Below are 19,668 nucleotides of genomic sequence, written 5' to 3'. Positions count from 1 at the left end.
TAATAATAATAATAATAATAATAATAATAATAATAATAATAATAATAATAATAATATCTTCCAATAGGGCCAAGCAAAGACATTGGGGACTCTTGCATCTTCTAAAAAGTGGTAGACACTGAAGCCGGTCTGATATTTATACTAGCCAAATCTGGGTCAGAAATGTGATTAAGAACAGTGAACAATCTACAACAACAAAAAACATACAGTACTGTATATATTTTACAAAAGAAAATAAGAGAAGAAACCAAACCAGTAAACAAGGACAACATAAATTAAATAATTGGTTTTATTAATTGGATCAATTTCCCTTATTTAATGCAGCAAATTTGCAAGGTTGCTTGCAGTCATTACACAGAACCCTGCACAAAATAAAATAGATAATGAGAGAAAGAGAGATCTAAAAGCAGATAAAATGGCAACATTCTCAGGAAAGAAAGGCAGTGGAAAGCAACAGTTGGATGCAGCAATAAAATATCAGTTGTTCATTTAGGAGGAGTTCACATAAAAGCCTTAAATTGGTATATGGAACTCATTCTTCTTGGCACCAGGGAAACATTCTTGAGGAGGGTCCATAGCAAGTGAACTACCACAGAGAAAGGGCTGTCTCCAAATGAAGAACTCTGCCTAGCCATTGAAAGTAGGGCAGCTGAAGTTTCTGAAGATGACCTCAATGACTGGGCAGGCTTCCATAGAAGAAGTCAAGTTTTGGGGCAGAGAACTATTTCCAGATAGTGTGTAAAACAGTCTTTCTCTACCCTTTTAGCCAGAAGGAACTTTTGAACCGTGGCTTTACAGATCACACTCAGCAATTTGAGCAGAGCTCAGAAACAGGCCTGTGGCCTATAGAGCTGTTGCAGCAAGGGAGTTGAGCCAGAACCAACAGATACAAACTTTCCCCATCCAGGTCCCAGCATAGAGCATTCTCCAAGTCAACCAAACATCTCCATCTTATAATCAAACTTGAAGCCAGACTAAAATAGATCTACTTAATCCATCTTGCCCAGGTGCCACTGAAGCTGAAGGGCACCAAATGCTTCAAGATCTTGCCCAAAAATGGAACACTATAGTGAGGACCAGAGAAGGTTTTTTAATCAGGGGCCATACCACAACCTTCTTGAAACACACTGGGACCTTGCTTTACTGTAAGGAGGCACTGGCCACTCCATGAATCCTCTCAACCAGTCTCCCCATGGCCTGTTCAGTAAATGGTTGCAAAGACACATATCATGACTTGAACTTCTCGATGGGTCCTGTCTACATCATACATTCAACATATCTTAAAATGTCCCAATGAAAGCACAAACCTCAGTCTGAGACTCTGGCAAACCTTAGTTTCTGTTGGACGGTGGTCCCCATAAAACCTGACATAACTTGAACATTTCTGAGAAAAATGGGGAAAATGTAGGAAGCTCCAGATGAGCAACGCTGATAGATACATTCACTTCTGTAATGCTGCCAAGGGTGTTACTAGCAGGTATTGATTGGGTGGCTGTAAATACTTATGCAACCCATAAGTACCAGTTTGCTTTTGTTTATTTAACATTTCTGACATGGTAACGTTTGGCACTTTTACAATGTTGCACATCTTGTGTACATCAAGTTGCAACAATGCCAATCAAATCCATTTCCATTCTAGATTATAACACAACGAGAGGTGGAAGGGAGTGAATATGTGTGACCAGCGAGCAAAAACTGCACAATATTTGCACCACTGTATTATTCTTCCCAACTGGATTTCCTGAATCTCAAGAAAGTGAGACCAAGAAATGAATAACAGCAAACACCATTTCCATCCCTAGTATGTACCTATGCACACATGCATACATGCACACACACACACACACACACACACACACAATCCCACACATACATCCAGCTTCACCCAAATCACAGTATGGGATTTTTAATTTTTTATTCTTTTGCACAATAGCTACTGGAGCCCCTCTGACACTGCCTCCCCTCCCATAAAGAAACTAGAGATCATTTGAAACACATTTGCAAATGTTCTCTTTTGTAACCAGTTAGACAATATGACTGGCAAAAAAGTTGCAGACATTTTTTGTTTAATTTTTAAAAGTCCATGCATAGAGTTTTTGTTGCTTTTGCAACACCATCCTGATTGCACAAATGCACAATTGGCCTTAAATATTGTTCTTGTAAATGCAAAAACTCTGAAACAAAACAGCAGGAAATATCTCACCATCTCACTGGCAAGGAGGAATTGCACCTCTAAAACACAAAGACTCTTTCCTTGTATCTGCAAACACGCTATCTCCCCTTTCTAATGCATGGGGAACGGAGATCTAGGGGTCACTGTGGGATGCTACTAGCTATAGTCACAGGAAAAACAGCAGCCTCAGTACCCTCGGATCAGGCAAGATGTGCAGGATTTGCTGGTTTTGACAGCTACAACTCCCAGGGAGTGGCTATGAGCTGCACATGACTCTTAGTTGTGTGCTTCAGTTCAGTGTTACATGAAATGGTGATTACTGGACCACTGCCAATCCCTGACAAGTTTCCAGGAAAGAAAGAAACAATTGCACCCAATAGGCACAAGTTAAATGCTGGTGCAGAGCATGCTGGAAAACTCTATGTGCCTGTCCCCTATTTCAAGTAGCCTGAGAAGCATTGTTTCAGTTGATTAATCTGCTTGGTTGCACTAGTTAAGGCTCTCAGCCCTACAATAATGCACAAGAAGAACAAGTGAGAGTTCATGGCCCCCTAGTAATGAGGCATAGACATTTTTGTAGGCATGTATCTGTATATTTGTTCTTTTGCTTGGGACATCCCTGGCCATGCAATGATGCTATGTAGTGTTTTCCTTCCATTTATCCATTCCCCTTCTTGGCCAGACATGTTCAATAAATTCAAGGCTCTAGCCGTAATACTCGTCTTAACACATTAACTCAGAGTTCCTGCTACTTGGGGACATGAGGCCACCAGAACGCATCATGCATTTTAATTGAATGAAGAAGCCAGGTTAGCATACAGTTAGACCCCATTGACCTGGCTGGGCAGGCCAGATGGGAATTCTACTTTTTAATGGACTCCATTTAAAAGACACTTGCATTTTATATACTGATGGTTTTTATTATTATTATTGATCTTTCTCAGCTTGGAGCCATATTACCACCCAAAGTGCTGTACGGTTCTTACAGAATCACAAGGCCGATAAATCCCTTGAGGAAATATTAAAGCCAAAACAGATCATTTGGATATTATGGGATGTAAAAATTAGAAACAGGGGAGTACTGAAAGTTGTTGTGTTTTCAAATAAGACCTGGTAAGGTACTTCCAGAGCAATGTTGTTGTATTTTATGTCTCCTATTTATTTATTTTTTGCATCTTCCATTTCTTTTATGTTCTCTAAGTGAAAGAGGACAGTCCTCTAGTTGAAGGCCCATCAGAGGACAGTACTCTGTTTTAAGGCATCTTCTGTTGTGAAGGCTGTTCTACCAAGTCTAGTTTAAAGACAACCCAACAAAGAAGACCTGAAGTGCCTTGGGACTGCTTATAACAGTCAGCACCCAAACAGCAGACTGAACAGAAGATATACTGGTCACTTGATATCACCAGTACAGTGAGATTGAGTTTCTTGGAAGAAAAGATGGCATTGGAAAGAATTGTTGGGAAACCATGTATTGATTCAGACATTTTGTTCATCAAGCAGCAGCCCTTTAATTTTCCAACCAGAGGCATTTCCCTTCCTAGCTGTAGAGTGAACCAGGAACTTTCTACTTGCAAAACAAATTGAATGACGTCTCTTTCCTGAATAGGAAGCTGCCTTGTACCATGTCAGGTCATTACTATATCTAGCTCTCTATCATCCACAAGAACTGGCTGTGGTTCTCCATCATTTCAAATGCAAGCCATTCCATTCTACTGGAAGATATTGGAGAGTCAGCCTAGAACCTTCTGGATGCAGCTCATGTGCTCTAGACCTCACTTACAACATTATCGAAGCAAAAGATTCCTGTGTGCAGAAGTTGGGAGCTGCATCACCCCCTCATTTCACAAACACAAACAGGGACAAGTGTGTGACATCTCAGTTCTTATATAAAGAAGATCAGTCCACACAACTCTACATCTAGCACACAGAGGGACTGGCAGAAGGAGATAAAGAGACTAACATATATTGCTGACATTTCTAATCTATTCTCTATTTCCTGGATTCATTTCCTCAGTCAGCAGTGGCCCTAGCCAGAAGGCTTACTTTGTTCCTTTGGTGAGATGCAGCAGAAGAGATACATTGGCGAGATACATTAGCAGATTATGAATGTGGCCCTGTAACAGGCTATCCATTGTTTAAAATGATATAATGTGTGAAACAGCATGCTAAAATTTACATGCTGACTTCATGCCCTCGGAGAGGCAGTTAAAGAAAATAAGATGGGCAATATGATCACGTGTTGCAGTGGAAGGCAGCTTGTCTCCTCTGAATATTATTAGACTGTGCATCCCATTAGCCCTAACCAGCATGACCAAAAGTGTTGATGGAAGCTGCGGACCAACAGCTGGAGGATCACAAATTTCCCAGTTCAACATAAGATATTTGTTTTGGCTCAAGACTCAAGCTGGCCTGGAACTGATCTGTGCTCCGAGGCTGGAGCACACCGAGAATTGCTGACTGCTCAGTAGGCTAGGATCTACCTTCAGGTCTTGCTTTCCTGGCTGAAGCCCAAGAACCTATAATACTGAAATATCACAACATCAACCTCTAAAGCAGAAGGGAAAATTATGTCCTGTAGACATTTTAGTCTGCAACTCCCTTTAAGCCCACACAGCATAGTCAATGTTTATGGATCGTGGGAGTTATAGTTTAAATATCTAAGGGGCCAGAGGAATCTCATATCTCCTTTCAAGGATCTATTACTTTCAAGGGAAAATAAGAGAAACTAGTCTCTCTGTGTGTATTCAGCAGGTTTTGTGAACTGGCATCATAGGTTGCTGTTATAATGGCAGTGTTCACATATAAAGAAAAACCCTTGCACAGCTTGTTTTAATGTCTGACTCTGCAAATGGTAGCTTGATTGGATACAACAGACTAGGATCTATAAGCACTGTCAGAAGCCATTCTGCAAGCTATAGTTTCCACTGAATGCGGCTTGTTGTTATGTCTAGTTTCAGGGACTACAGATAAATAAAAGGCAACTGTTCCACATCAAGAGATTCCTCTATCATGGAAACAAAGTGTTCCAACTCCAAGGCAGCTGCATCATGGAGACAACAGTACACTTACAAATGTGCAAAGTTGAGCTGCTAGTAAACAAAAGCAGAGATGCAGCACAAAACTATCCATCGATCGGGAAAATCAAAAATGTATTATGAGTTCTTACCAATGGTCAACACAATGTACAGGTTCATGCTATATCTGTGTTCATAATCTGACATTCAGAGGCCCTTGAGATTGCCATTTCAACCTGGAAATCTGGAAGCGGGTAGTGATTATGTACAAAGACAACCAATGCCGTGGTCATAGATGTTGAAGTACAACCCGACATGGAGACATACCAGCAATCAAACCCTGTTCCCTCTGTATACCAAGCATGTGCTGTTTCATCACTGAGCTACATTTCTTGCCGCATGGACTTTCTTGGACTCTCACCTCTCAGTTCAGACTTTTCTGAGGAGGCATCTGAATTAGTCTGAATGTACTTCCCTGAAATCAGGATGCGAAGGAGAGCTGTCATAACTGAACATTGGGGCAGAACTGTAAGCAATAAAATGCTCCATTCCCAGATCATTCTTAATACATTAATCTGCTCTATGAATAATACAACAGCTATGTGCCTCAGTGTGGAGTTTACCAATGGTTTGCCTCAGCAATATCAGTGATGTAACACTTCTTAATCGCAATGCTCAGGAGGGCTTTTGTGCAAATTAACTCCCAGCATTTTAGTGGACATGCTACACACCGGTGAACTGGAACTCTGCTACATGAGGGACATGGCATGAGTTTCCTTTCTTTAAATAAGAACACTGATTTTAGTTCCTCTTTATTTACAGTTCTCTCTGCAACTTTCATAGTGGTTTGAGTATCAGACCAGTACTCCGGGAGAGCCGGGTGTGAATCCTTGCTCAGCCACGGAAACCCACTGGGTGATCTTGGCCAAGTCACACTATTTCAGCCTTAGAGGAAGGAAATGGCAAACCTCTTCTCAGTAAATCTAGCCAATAAAACCCCCTTTGGGCCTTCTTTTAGGTGTTGTTGCTAGAATAATTTGCTTTTGTGAAGTCGAAGGCTTTCACGGCCAGCATCTATATTTTTTGGTGGATTTTTTGGGCTATGAGGCTGTGTTCTAGAAGAGTTTACTCCTGACGTTTCGCCAGCAGATCTGCCACTCAGCAACAGAACAATCACAGATTGGCATGTAAATCACTTCCTCTAAAGCAACAATATATATATATATATGTGTGTGTGTGTGTACACACATACACACACACACACACACACACACACACACACACACACCACTCTCTTCCATGCCAGCATTCTCTGAAGATGCCAGCCACAGCTCCTTGCAAAACATCAGGAATAAACTCTTCTAGAACACAGCCTCGTAGCCCCCCAAAACCCACAAAAAAACTATGACTTGCTTCTGTTTTCAACAGCAAAGAAATGATGGAGGACTCAGTGGGAGTTGGGGATTTCAGATACATTTATTATGTTATGTTTTATTTTTCTTGGTTTTTATGGATATGTTTGATGTTATGCTCTTTGCTGCCAAGTGTGTTATAAATAAATGAATGTTGTTAATGATGTTGCTGTTGTTAGTTTGGACATCTACAATGACCTGGTATAAGTACAAAACAGTTAGAATCTTTCAGCCAGAAGAAGGAAATGCTGATGAAGAACAACTGTTCCTATCATTCAAAGAAAGAAAATTCCTCTGCAACCAACATTTTAAGCATTGCCCAGAGTGGCAGTCTTGCTGTTTTTCATATAACAAATCATGAGTTAAGTGTTTTGAACATGTTACAAATACAAAGTGCCTTTCTTTGCCATTCTGTTTTAAGATTTTTCTTCTTTTCCTTTATTTATTGGTCTTTCAGAAAGCATATACGAAAATTGGCGGGGTTGGGGGGGGTAGACATAGAGAAGGAAGAAGAGGAAAAATAGAAACACTGCAAATATGTGAACCAGTACCCGCATCTGGCGGCACAGTGGGACACATTTTAAACAGGGCCCAGTGTCAGAACGGAGGGCTTTAGACCTTCAGAAGATTGGAGCAACTAGTGACTTTAAAACTCTTTTAAAAGGAGTTACACTCTTAAGTGGATTGTTTGTGCCAGACTCAAAGACTGGGCCCTGCATTGCTGGGCTCCCCTCTGAGAGGACCAGTGGGGCCATTTTATTTGGACCACATAGACAGGGCTGTAGACAGAGAGATGTAGCTACATGTCTCAATACAGGACCATGTGCTACATCTTTGCAATTTGCATGTGTAGAGCAACTAAAACCTCTGGACACCAGTGACAAAGAAGACTTCAGTCAGTGAAGGGTGAGGCCATAGGATGGAATGGCTTCTGACATCAATCTTCTTCCGAACTTCATGGAGGTGTCTAGTTGACCAACGTGGGAAAAGGGAATCTGGAGGAAGATAGAAATTTGGTCTGATCTACAGAGCTGTTTTTGCACACTTGTATCCCTTATAAGCTTGGAGGTATCAGAAAAGGATTTCGAAGTCAGATCTACACTTTGGAGAATGCAGAAGACAAGTCTAGGGATAAGGCGGGAAAGTAAGGCTAAACAACAGAAAATGTCAAGAGACATGAAGAATAAAGTGACCTCTTGTTAGGTATAGGTTGAGATGCTTTGGGCTTTATACACTGAAGAAATGTTCAGAGTTTCTGGTCAGATCTCATAAATAATACATAAATAATGAATCAACATCCCTGTTTTATCCCCTCAGGGAGGAAGCTCGCATGTGGGATGTAATCCTTGTTTATTTCTTCACACAAAGGGAAATGGAAAAGAAATCAAAGGTCTCTTCCTGTGGGCAAGATTATGTTAGGTTTTGTACATTTCAGTTACTTTTCACATTTAACAATTCTTTTTGTGTAAATGTGATTCTTTTGCACAGAAAGATATTCTGCACAAAATATGTATTTTTACACAAAACATGGTGCTTGCAAAAATGAGTTTTCCACAGACACAAACCCACCAGATGGCAAAATCTTCAAAAACGTTACAAATCCACCCTACCCCCAATATGTCAAATCATGTTCAGCCCATCGTTTCTTGCAGGAACGTCCAACTTGCAAACATTTCTTTACACAGCTAGGACATCTACACTTGCGAAAGCTTTGCCATAGTCATCAAGGGTAGTGCAAGAAAACTGAGCATAACAAACTGGTGGTACCCTTGAAAAAATGAAGTCCTCTGCTATCAAGGCAGTTCTTTCCTCATCTATCACATTATTGCTACCTCTCAGAGTGGCACCATTCCTCTAGGACCCCCAGGAAAAAATGTTTTTATCCCAGTTCTCATTCTCCAGATTCTTTTGATAGATGTTACAGTGAGTGGAGCTTGAGGACCTATATGCATGAAACAAGTATTTCTATTATTGTGTTATGGAGTTTCCCTATGGATGTGTCTCCATTCGAACTATTGCCTTCTTCAAAATGCCCGCTGAAACTGGAGCATGAAAGAGTTTCAGCTGCCATTAGCACAAAGCAATCAATTCCAGTTTCCAGCACTTAGCCAGACCTCCCTCTAGAGGATGGGTGTTGCTTTATATCAAATATACAAATCCTCTAATGGTTTGACAGAAAAAGCACATAAACACTGTGTGCCGAGATTAAACTATGGATAACCAACGACTCCCACTTGAGGGACTGGTCTTTTATTTTTATAAGTCACTTCACTTACAACTCTATTGATCACAGGTGGGATGGATGGGATAGTCCCATGATCCTTTGGGAGGAATCCTATCTAACATACGCACTTTTTTTCCACATGCACACTATTTCTAAAACTCAACACAACAGGTCACCAGGGCAGCACTCCATTGATTTTCATGTCCACTTATTCTTCACATGCAGCAACTGAATGCTTCATCTATAATTCAGGAAGCAAGCAAACCTGCTTGACCCCATGGGAGATGCTAGCCTATCTACTTTTCAGGTGAAACAAAAAGTACTTTGCTTGTTGCAGGAAGAGAGGTCAACAAGTCTTCAGTTCTAACTCCATAAGAGCCAAAACCAACAATGTGTACACACATGGTACCTCAGCCCATTGGTACACACGAAGTGCCAACCAGTGCTCTCTTGCCATGTGAAGGTCAATATTCTAAGTTCCAGTAAACCAACAGTTATGATTTGTGAGCCTCATGTATTGGAGACAGTGTTTCTACTTTGACGTATCAACTCAGATGGGGGACGAGAGAGAAGCCAACCGAGATGTAGACTATTCATGTTGGCCTGATATTATAACCCTTCATCCAAATCCTTGCATTTCCACTAAGACAAAAATCAATTCACACAGAGGCTCAATTGTGGCAGACAAGAAAATGTGTCAAGATGTTTCCTCCATGTCTGGCAGTCATTCTTCTGGTCTCAGAGGGGGATAAGATCAGCACAGTCACAGCTCCATCATGCCTATGTCCCAGCAGTTGGTGAGAGCACTCTTCCCATGTTTCAGCTGCTACTGCTTCACCTTGGAAGCAGCTACCAGAGCTCTATGGGTGCCTCAGCCCAGAGAGTGGTGGAGACTCCACCATCCATATTCTGTCACTGTTCTGGCTTTGGAGAAGAGAAGATCAGTCAGGCATAACCCCTCTATGGAGTTCACACTAGCAAGATTCTGCTGGATAACAAGAGTTAAATGAGATTTAAACCCCAAGCCCCCCCCCCCCCCAAAATGCCCAAGTTTTATAATATGGAGTCACGGTTATGCATGAATAACACGAAGTTAGACTGACACAAAGCAGACAAAACGGTAGCTTTTTACTTTCCGAACAACTGAAAAGTAAAAAAAGTTTGTGTTTTTCTTTGCTTTGCGTTCAGATTAACTTTGTGTTATTTCACTTGGGCAGTCCCCTAGTATGAAACCTTACAAATTTGCAAGTTTGGTTTAAATTCAAATGTACTTTAAATCACCTTTAACTCCCGTTGTCCCGCGGGATCTCCTCTTAGTGTGATAAAGATTATGTATTGACTCAATTGCTGGTGAGAGTCCCTCCCTCTACAGTCCAGCATTTATTGCTCTGGACTTTAAGGGACAGAAGAGCAGCCAACAATCTATTGGCCTTAACCCTTCTCTCATTGCCATTTCCTTTTCTTTTGGTGTCATAGCTTATATATTCAGATATAAGCCTGAGAACAGGGAACTTTCAAATAATAACTTGTGAATCACCCTGGGCATGTTTGCTTGTTTTATTTTGGTGGGGTTTTGTTGTTGTTGTTGTTGTTGTTGTTGAGCGCCTTCAAGTTGTTTCTGATGTATGGCAACCCTAGGCCAACCTTCATAGTGTTTTTTTGGCACAGTTTCATCAGAGGGAGTTTACCATTGGCGTCCTCTAAGACTGAGAGAGTGTGACTTGCCCAAGATCATCCAGTAGGTTTCTATGGCCAAGCCAGGCTCGCACCATGTTCTCCCAGTGCCCTAGATCAACCTAAACCATATGTTTAGTTTTCATCATATGAAGGATGAAAAGAGCAAATAAATAATAAATAAAATGTGCTTTTGCAGATGAGTTTAATCTACAAATATCATACAATTAGTATGTGCCTATGTGCATAGAATTTAATGTTATTTATGTGGGAGGCTTTCCCCTTCTCCACTGATTTTGTAAACTACTGTGATGGCCAAAGTCATTTAGGAGATTTTGACAGTCTGCCACATCAGTATTTGCTACACACATGCACTACACATACATCACTTCCTAGCGGCTAAGGTAAGCTTGGAAATGTCCCATTCACAATGCCCATTCACATCAAAAAGCATATACATTGCAAGAAGCAGCCAGAGATGTAGTCACTCATACATTCATTTCTGCATTCAGCTGATGCTAGGTAACGTTCTTTGTATGCCCAACAGGGAATTTTTGTAGGAGAGACCTTCAAGCACAATTAATTGGGTTGACTTTTCTGTAGTTCCAACAACTGTTCTAAGAAATTGAAAAGTCCTCCAGCAAAAGGAAGGTTTATTTGGGAATCTGTTTTTCCTGACTGAATAATGGGGTTGCTGCTGTAATCTTCGAGGTCTGATCTCCCAATGTAGATAGTCTCAGTTTCGCTGATGCGAGGAGTGCCACAACCTCTCTTTCTGACAGATTCTGTCCAATTTTAGTTCTCTTAGAAGAAAATAAAATTGCTGGCAGTTGGATGTGGTAATTGGTGGCACAAACAGTTTTGTGATATCAGTACAAAGGCTTGCAGTGATTGAAACCTAATTTCGTCTCCCGCTATGATCTGCAGCCAAACCCAGAGATGTCCCTTCAGTGTACCCAGTGATACTAACAAGGAGCACTAAGTCCATAATAATGTTCACCTCCACAGCAAAAGGAAGGACCAACGTGAAAAGCCAGTGTGGAGTAGTGGTTCGAGTGTGTGAACTAGGACTCTGGTTCAAATTCCCACTTGGCGCCGTGTAAAACAACAATTAACCAGGTGATCTTGAAGGCCATGGCAAACCTCTGCTTAATAAATCATGCTGAGAAAACCCTAAGATAGGATCATCATAAGTCAGGGTCAAACCGAAGGTGCATAACAATTGACAGCCAGTATGGAACATGATTTGGATGTTGGACTAAGATTCCAGGAGTCAAGGTTCAAATTTCTGCTCAGCCATGAAAACCCTCAGCCTCAAGGGAGCCCAATAGTGAACCCCTCTGAAGAAATCTTGGCCAAGAAAATTCTTGCAATCGGTTGACCTTCGGATTACGGTAAGTCGGAAATGATGTTGAACCACCATCAGACACACAGCAAAGGTTATCTCTATGGAGCATTTGCAGAAGATGACAACCACTTACTTTCACTTCATTAGCCTCAACATTTGCACTACAGCAAAGAAAGAAATGTGTGGTTATCCAAAAGGAGTTGACTTTCATCAGCCTTCGGCCAGTGTATCCAACCAGTGAAGGATCCTAAGAACCGCAGTGCAAAACATCTTGAAGGACACAGTCCCCTCTCCAGCACTAGTCAATTCACAACTAAAGATGAATCATTCAGTATTTTTTTGCCTGAATTCACACATGTCATATCAGCAAGCAGCGACGAAGAACTTCTATTTCCCCCCCTTCCTACCTCTCCAGAGCAGAGAAATTATACCTATAGACATTATACCTATGCAACAGTTGAGAGACTTTATAGATACACCTCCATACAGCACCTGCAAACTTTCACTGAATTCTCAAAACCATACACTAAAGTCCATAAAACGCCAGGGAAACCAAAGGCACAACTCCACCACATTGCTGCTAAATATCACAGAAATGAAAATACTGTACTTTTGGAAATGGCTCCAAGGGCGCCAGGCCATTTGCATGTATTCAAGCAGCTGCAGACCCTTGGACAGGTTACAAAATCTTTACTCATTTCATGCTTTCATGTAAAATGCTTTTTTTAAAAATTCTCTCCCAGTGGAAAAATTACATGTTTTTGCATGAGATTTTCGGTCTTTTATTTTTCTTTCTGGCCTTTTTTGTGTGAAAAAAGGTTTGTTTTTTCTTCTTTCCAAAACCTGTTTTTTTGGGGGTGTGGGGGGTTGGAACAAAATATCCCCTTCCCCTGGACAAAGATGATTGAAAAAAGAACTTTTTACTCTTGTACAGGAACAAAACTAAAATTCAGAGACTGAAAAGGTTTGGGTAGGGTAACTCAATTGTCCTCAAGGATGGTAAAAAATGTGTGAATGTTGCTCATATACCCACCATTCAATGACCAGTTCCGATTACCCTTTGTCTTATAGTACATATATGTACATTTATATATCTATATGTACATCCTTACCCTGCTATATCACAAAATTAACAGGGAGACCTGTTCATGGCAGATGTGCATCGCGAGATAATATGGGGCTTCCACCAAAACCATCGAATCCCACGTCAAACCCTTTTACCTTCCCCAAACAGATAAAAACACTGCAGAGCCGGTATTTTGTGCCTGCTCTTAAATGGTTGCTGCTGCTTTTGGCAAAGTGAACAATATGATAACATCAGTGCAAGAGGGTGAGCTTTACTATTAGTTTTTCCTCCTCGCATGAGGATGACAGGGTTGACACTGGGCTGCCATTTTCTATGGCAGCTACATTTTCATTACAACATGCAGTTCGGTCTTGAAAGGGCTTTTCTAAGTGCTTCTTCTGATTTCCCATCCCACTGCAGGGCTACGCAGCTCCACGGTTAAAACTTACAGTTCAATAGTCTCAGCGTCTTGAAGAGGGCCATGATAAGTAGTCAGGGGTTCCCAGACAGGTTTCTGGGGAGGCAAAAAGAGAAAAATGCTCTATTACCTGGTAGGCTGTGATTCCAATAAAAATATGTGTCAGCATTTCCGAGGAAACATTGATACTCTAATACTAAAATAATCTGATATTTAAACAAGCGTTTATTAGAATGGCATAAACACAGCCCTTTTCATGCATGCCGTACTTTTATTGTGTGTGCCTAAGGTCACAAAAACTAGAAAGTAAAGCCACAGCAGTCATGGAATGTACCTATTAACAGCAGGGTTGTCAACGGGAAAAGTGGAGAGGGCTCCTGTACTTTGTGGTTGTCTAGGAGAGAGACATTGAGCAGATATTGTTTGACTTGGTTGTGAGACAAGCAAAGCCCTTGTCTCACAGCAACCCCTGCTGAAATTCCCTCTTCTGTGCAGGGTTTAAATGCTAGGAGCCCCAGTTAATGCAGTGGTTAAATGCCATACATGCAGCCACCATGTTGTGAGTTCAGTCCCTGCAGGGCTCCAGGTTGACTCACCGTTCCACTCCTTTTGAAGGTCAGTAAATGGACGTACCCAACTTGTTGTAAAAAGACTGTAAATGCTTGAACAGTGGTTCCCAACTCTTGGTCCTCCTGATGTTTTGCCTCATCTCCCAGATTCCTCATCATTGGCCATGCTGGCGAAGGCTTCTGGTGCTCAAGTCCAAAACAGCTGGAGGATCAAAGGTTGAGAACTTCCAGGCTTAGAGAGCGCAAGTTCACTGATGCCAGTTGAGATGTTAAATGCTATTGCTATGCTATGTTCTCGACCTAGAGACCAGGGGCTCAATTCCCAGCTTGGCATGAAAACCCACAGAAGGCATGGCAAACCTCCTTTGAACAAATCTTGCCAGAAACACCCACGATAGGTTCGGTTTAGGGTTTAATAAGTTGAAAACGACTTGAAGGCACACCAGCTATAATGCAATCATTAAAGGCAAAGGAGCTGTTTCTAATTTTCAACTCTGGCAACCAAGTAATATGCGATCCTACACATCACTCTGAAGTAAGTCCGAATGCATTCAATGTGGCTTTCTCCTAGTGTAGGACTTCAAACAAACACAACAATTATAACCAAATGTAAAATTCCTATTTATAGTGGCAAAATGTCTACAATTCACTCACACATTGGGCTGCCGCACCGTCCTAAATGTTATACAGGCCATGCAAGCTTTGATAACCAATGCTCCAGGATTCTTTAAAAAATACTTTAAAAGTTGTTGTGTGCTTTCAAGTCATTTTGGTGACCCTATGGAACAAATCTATCATGGACTTTTCCTAGCAGATTTCTTCAGAGCAGGTTCGTCCATTGCCATCCTCTCAGGCTGAGAGAAGTGTGACTCGCCCAAGGCCCCAGTGGGTTTCCCTGGCTGAGCCGGGATTCAAATCCCGGTTTCCCAGTGTCTAGTCCAATGCTCAAATCACTACAACATGGTGGCTCTAAATCAAATATAAGTGGAGCCCATAAAATCTGATTGGAAGTTGCATATATATACCTATGTATCAGAGGCTGGAAAAACATAGCAGGGAAGGCCATCCTTCCAAGTGTTAGTAGGGATTTTGCACCAAGAGGATTTTCTCCCTCTCTTTTTTTCCAAGGGATCTAAATTTGCCTTTTGCATCTTTCCGTTTTCACACGAAAAAGGCTGCTGCCATGGCAACTGAAGAAGACAACCTCCCAGAAAGCCCCTCTGCTCTGCCGGAAAGACAAGAGTGCGAAATCTGTTTCTCTCAGGAAGCCTTTGCAAACCAGCATCCGACACCCCACCCTTGCCCATTTCTCTAAGCCATTTGGGAGTTGAGAGAGAATAATCAGGTATCCTTTTCTCTTTTTCTATATAAAAAAAGGTGGCAGGAGGCAAAAGCAAAATGAGGAATGCACGCTGGGCATCAATACAGACTTAACCACTGAAAAGAGAAAAGCAAGAGCAGCTTGCATATAAATATGCTTTCTAACTGGTCAGATCATTATCCAGCTCGGCTTGGTTTTTTTGTGGTCTCCGGTAAATTGAAAGACTGCGTCTGCACGGCGGAAACAATGCAGTTTGACACCGCTTTACACTGCCATGGCTCAGTGCTATGGGAGTTGGGGGTTTGTAGTTTTGTGAGCTATTACTTCCTCTGTCAGAGAGTGTGGGCCACGCAAACAACTACAAATCCCAGGATTCATAGCATTTAGCCATGGCACTTCACCAGGGTTAAACTGCATGATTTTTGCCAAACCCTGGCTTGCACTTCAAACTCAGTTTGTCATCAACTTGAGTTAAGTGAACAAAAGACATGGGTAGAGGAAAAACAGTGAAACTTGGGACATTTTAAAAGCAGCTGGAAAAAATGGGATGCAGGAGGATTAATCCAGGCTGTCCATGCCAAAGTGGGATAATATATATGCTGTTATTCATTTTTCTGCAAAGAAAAGTGTTCATGGCACGCACAAAATACGCAACAGGAATACCACAGCAGTGACCATTTGTTTACCTCTTTTCCTTCTATTTGCACCACCGGAAGTTTTTTGTCTGCAATTATTCTGAACAGAATTACATATGGGCAGGATGTTTTTGCCACAAAGGGGGGGGGAAGTGTATTTTAAACCGTATATTGTTTCAAGACAGAAAGATACACAACATTGTTGTAAATGTAATGACTGCTGTTAAGACAATTGTTACCGCATTGTAAACACATGTGTAACTTTTGGTATGTGCATAAGAGAGGGGTTGGTGTGCCAATCTGAGCAGAATAATGCCCCAAAAATTTTGCACCACATGAATATAAAGGAATACTGTGCATCACTGTTTGTCTTCTCCCAGAGCAGGGAAAAAACTACTGAAATTCATTTGTCTGTTTAGGCGGGATTGAAACGTAAAAGATTTACACTCCTACACACACACACACGAGAAACACACAGACATACACACCTCCGACAAATCATAAGATCATAGATGCCTTAGGCTTCTTCTCCTCCAGACACCTGGCATTGTTGTTTGCCCAGCTCAGCTACACAGTAAAGGGCCCTCTTGCTGTGACCTTGTTTGCTGCAAATGCACAGTGATTGAGTCATGAGCAACTGGCGCATCAGCTCATTAACTGAACAACCAGCTACTCAGAGGAGAAGCTCACAACCAGGAGAGATGGTGACTCTAGGGTTCTCCTATCAGCAAGGCACAGAGATCCTCTGTAATTCGGAACTCATGTTCGACGCCTGAGAGCTGCTCTAGCCAGTAGTCATGTCCAGCTGAAGGCAGCAAATATTACTTAGGGAACTGGAGGTTTTTGAAGCCTTTGGCTGTATTTGTCTTTCATCTTCAGAATCAGGGAAACAATGGCTGGGTGAGAAGGGGAGCAGGCTTTGTTATTCACACTGGCATAGCAACAAGGCATGAAGCAAGACCGAGCCCAATAATCAAACAGAAACAAGGCAGCCTGTCAAGGGAAAAAGCAGCACACCGAATCCCAACCTGAGCTTGCACAGAGTTCAAGTTGGGTTGGGTGGCTCCTCAATCCTGCATTACATGGATGATGTTGTGGGGGCTCTTTACTTATCCTGCTTCTGCCACCTATATGATGAGCTCCTCCTGACCATGACTGTGGCCATCAATTGTGGAGACTCCAAGACTCTGTGGTTCGTGCAGATTGTATTCAACCTTTTGGTTAACTGCTGCCAACCACAGCACTATGGGGCTCAACAGATTGGCAGAAAGGGGCAGCGACGATGCCCACTCCTTTCGCCCTTGGAAGCAGGTCATGGCAACCTGTACATGGTCAAAAAGAATCCCCCGAAAGTGGTTTCTTTTTGCACCAGAGGACGGCACCCATAACTGCCGCAGTGTGCACTTATGATACGATGTGTGCAGCGCCGTTTGTTACTCCATATCATGACTTATTACTCATTTACTTGCTAGTTTCAATACTTTACCATTGACCACAACAATTTACGAGTAACATTAAGTGCCATTAACATTACTAGGGAGCTTGGGTAGCTGTCACTACAAATAAATCCATCTTCCAAAATGATAAAACCCAATCTCATGGGGGCCAAAATGGGCCTCAGTGTTTTATTAAGGAGAGGGAGTCAAAATAGAGTTTCAATGCCTCAGCATCCTCCCCCAAGTGGAAAAAAGAATAGGATGAAAGTCAAAGAGCGAAAGACAGGAATAGAAGACGCAATTCTTCAGTTAGATTTCTTTTTTTTAAAGGAAATACTCATCTGCTTGAAGTGTCCTTTCACAAGTCATGTTTGCTACATTAAGCAGAAGTCAAGAGAAACATTGGATTCCAAAAGAGAAAAGTGGAAAGGGGGAAAGACACCTACACAGAGGACCCTGTGCTTCCCATACAAGTATGGGATAAAAAAATACTGCACACTCATTATTACAATGTAGGCCAAAAACATTAGGAATGGGAAAAAGAGGTTCTCTTTACTAAATGGAGCATCTACCGGAAGAAATGTTTCTACTTTGAGCATCATCATTCCCCTATTGACTCCCTCTGGGGGTATTCAAGGGCTAAAATTCCTGCCAAACTGGACTTTCTCATCCAATACACTAGGCAAAACCCCCCCCCCCAAAAACCAACCCCTACATCAGTTCAGTATGGCTGAAATGTGCAAGAGGATAGGGCTACCAGCTTAAAGTTAAGTTAAATTTAAAGGGGAGACACCTCCAGTGCTGAATGAGGGAGCCAGATGCAGGATGTGATCATATGAGAAGCGGTAGACCTGGCTTAACAAACAGCCTTAGTAGATTGGTTCTGCTTCATTCATCCCCTTCCCCTGGCCAAATTCATCATGATGGATGTTTGCCCAATTCCAATAGCCCACAAAAGCTGAATACCTGCTGGGGAGAAAAAAGCTACACTGGGCACACATTACCACTTGCTGCACCCTTCAGTCCTGTGCCCGTCCCAAAATGGAGTGACCTAGTAAGTCTTGCCTCTGTTATCTCGTACCATGACTTATTTACTCAATCCATGTTGTTTAGGTGTCTTTCCTAGTTACTCTGTACCATGACTTATTACTCCATTTAATGTTATTTCAATCACCTTTTTGATCCTTTGGGGAGGGATCACACAAATGGTCTCATTTTTTGGGGGGGGGGGAGGGGAAAGAACCAAAACTAGACCCAAAGCAAATTGCTTCCGAAAAATAAAGAGTGGGAATCCCTCACAGCAAGTATTTTTCATATCTGGTGGGAAAAACACCGCATCCCCAGACACGCTTTTTTACTTGCCAAACAGCGTCATTATATCCTCATTATTTCCCAAAGCAACATGTTCCAGCAATGGCAAACTTGGGGGGGGCGCGTCTCATTAATAGGTGCTTCTAAGAGATGTCTATGGACTTCAAAAGTTGGAAGAGATCACCCGAGGTGATCGCTGTGGTCATATACAGCACCTTAGGTGGCGTTGCTGGCTCACTGTGAGGTCGATGAATGAGCTGGAAGAAGAACCAATGTCTTTATATTTTAAGTCTTGCTTCCTGGAGATAAAACGAATTTTAAGGCTAGAACATTGCGTTCTTCTGTGAGCATTGAGGGCCTTTCTGTTTCAAAATGCAAAAATAAATGGATAGCTGTGAGTACGATACACTTTTTTGCAGGGAGGGCAACTGTACTGAGGAGGCAAAATATCTGAGGGCTGGCCTGACTGGAAAATATTTGTGCCATATCACCCGCTATTGTTCTCATTCACAACATTTGAAGGAGCTAATGAACATTCAGCTAATGAACAAGCAAAGTAGGTAGTTTATAGCACTGAGTTTGCCAAGGTGATGTGCGCTGTATTGGCCACACACGATAAAATTCAGGTTGAGTATTCTGGTAGCACTTCTACACGAGAATTCCCTATTATACCATCTCACATATTAACTTCTCCAGTCACACAATGCTCATCCCTATTTTTTTAATGTTGACTTTGGGATATTGTTTGAAGTCTACTCACACACGTTGGAAGCAAAAGAAAAATAAGTGACAATCATGGGATTACTAAAAAGACAAAGATATGATGTGCTCAGATGCATTACTAATAAACAACACAATCCAAGGACTATCATGCTCTGGATCCAGAAATTATAAATGGATGGAACATCACTGAAATCACATCCCAGTAAGGACCCCTGAGACCATAGTTTCTATGTCGCTGCCAACAAGTATCCTGGAAATGGTTGGTTCCAATCCCTTTAACCACACCCCAAACATGACAAGGAAATATCTCCGCTACACAGGAGGGTCCAGCATGTTGTAATCTC

At 41.8% G+C, this 19,668-nt stretch overlaps 1 protein-coding gene across 1 annotated transcript in view; it reads right to left on the bottom strand.

The window, feature by feature from the left end:
* Nucleotides 1–19,668, bottom strand: part of NTRK3 (neurotrophic receptor tyrosine kinase 3) — a 394,026-nt gene that overhangs the window by 234,181 nt on the left and 140,177 nt on the right.

Source organism: Sceloporus undulatus, chromosome 6 (assembly GCF_019175285.1).
Source record: "Sceloporus undulatus isolate JIND9_A2432 ecotype Alabama chromosome 6, SceUnd_v1.1, whole genome shotgun sequence".
In the NCBI taxonomy this organism is placed as follows: domain Eukaryota; kingdom Metazoa; phylum Chordata; class Lepidosauria; order Squamata; family Phrynosomatidae; genus Sceloporus; species Sceloporus undulatus.
This window is presented reverse-complemented; position numbering and strand designations above follow the sequence as displayed.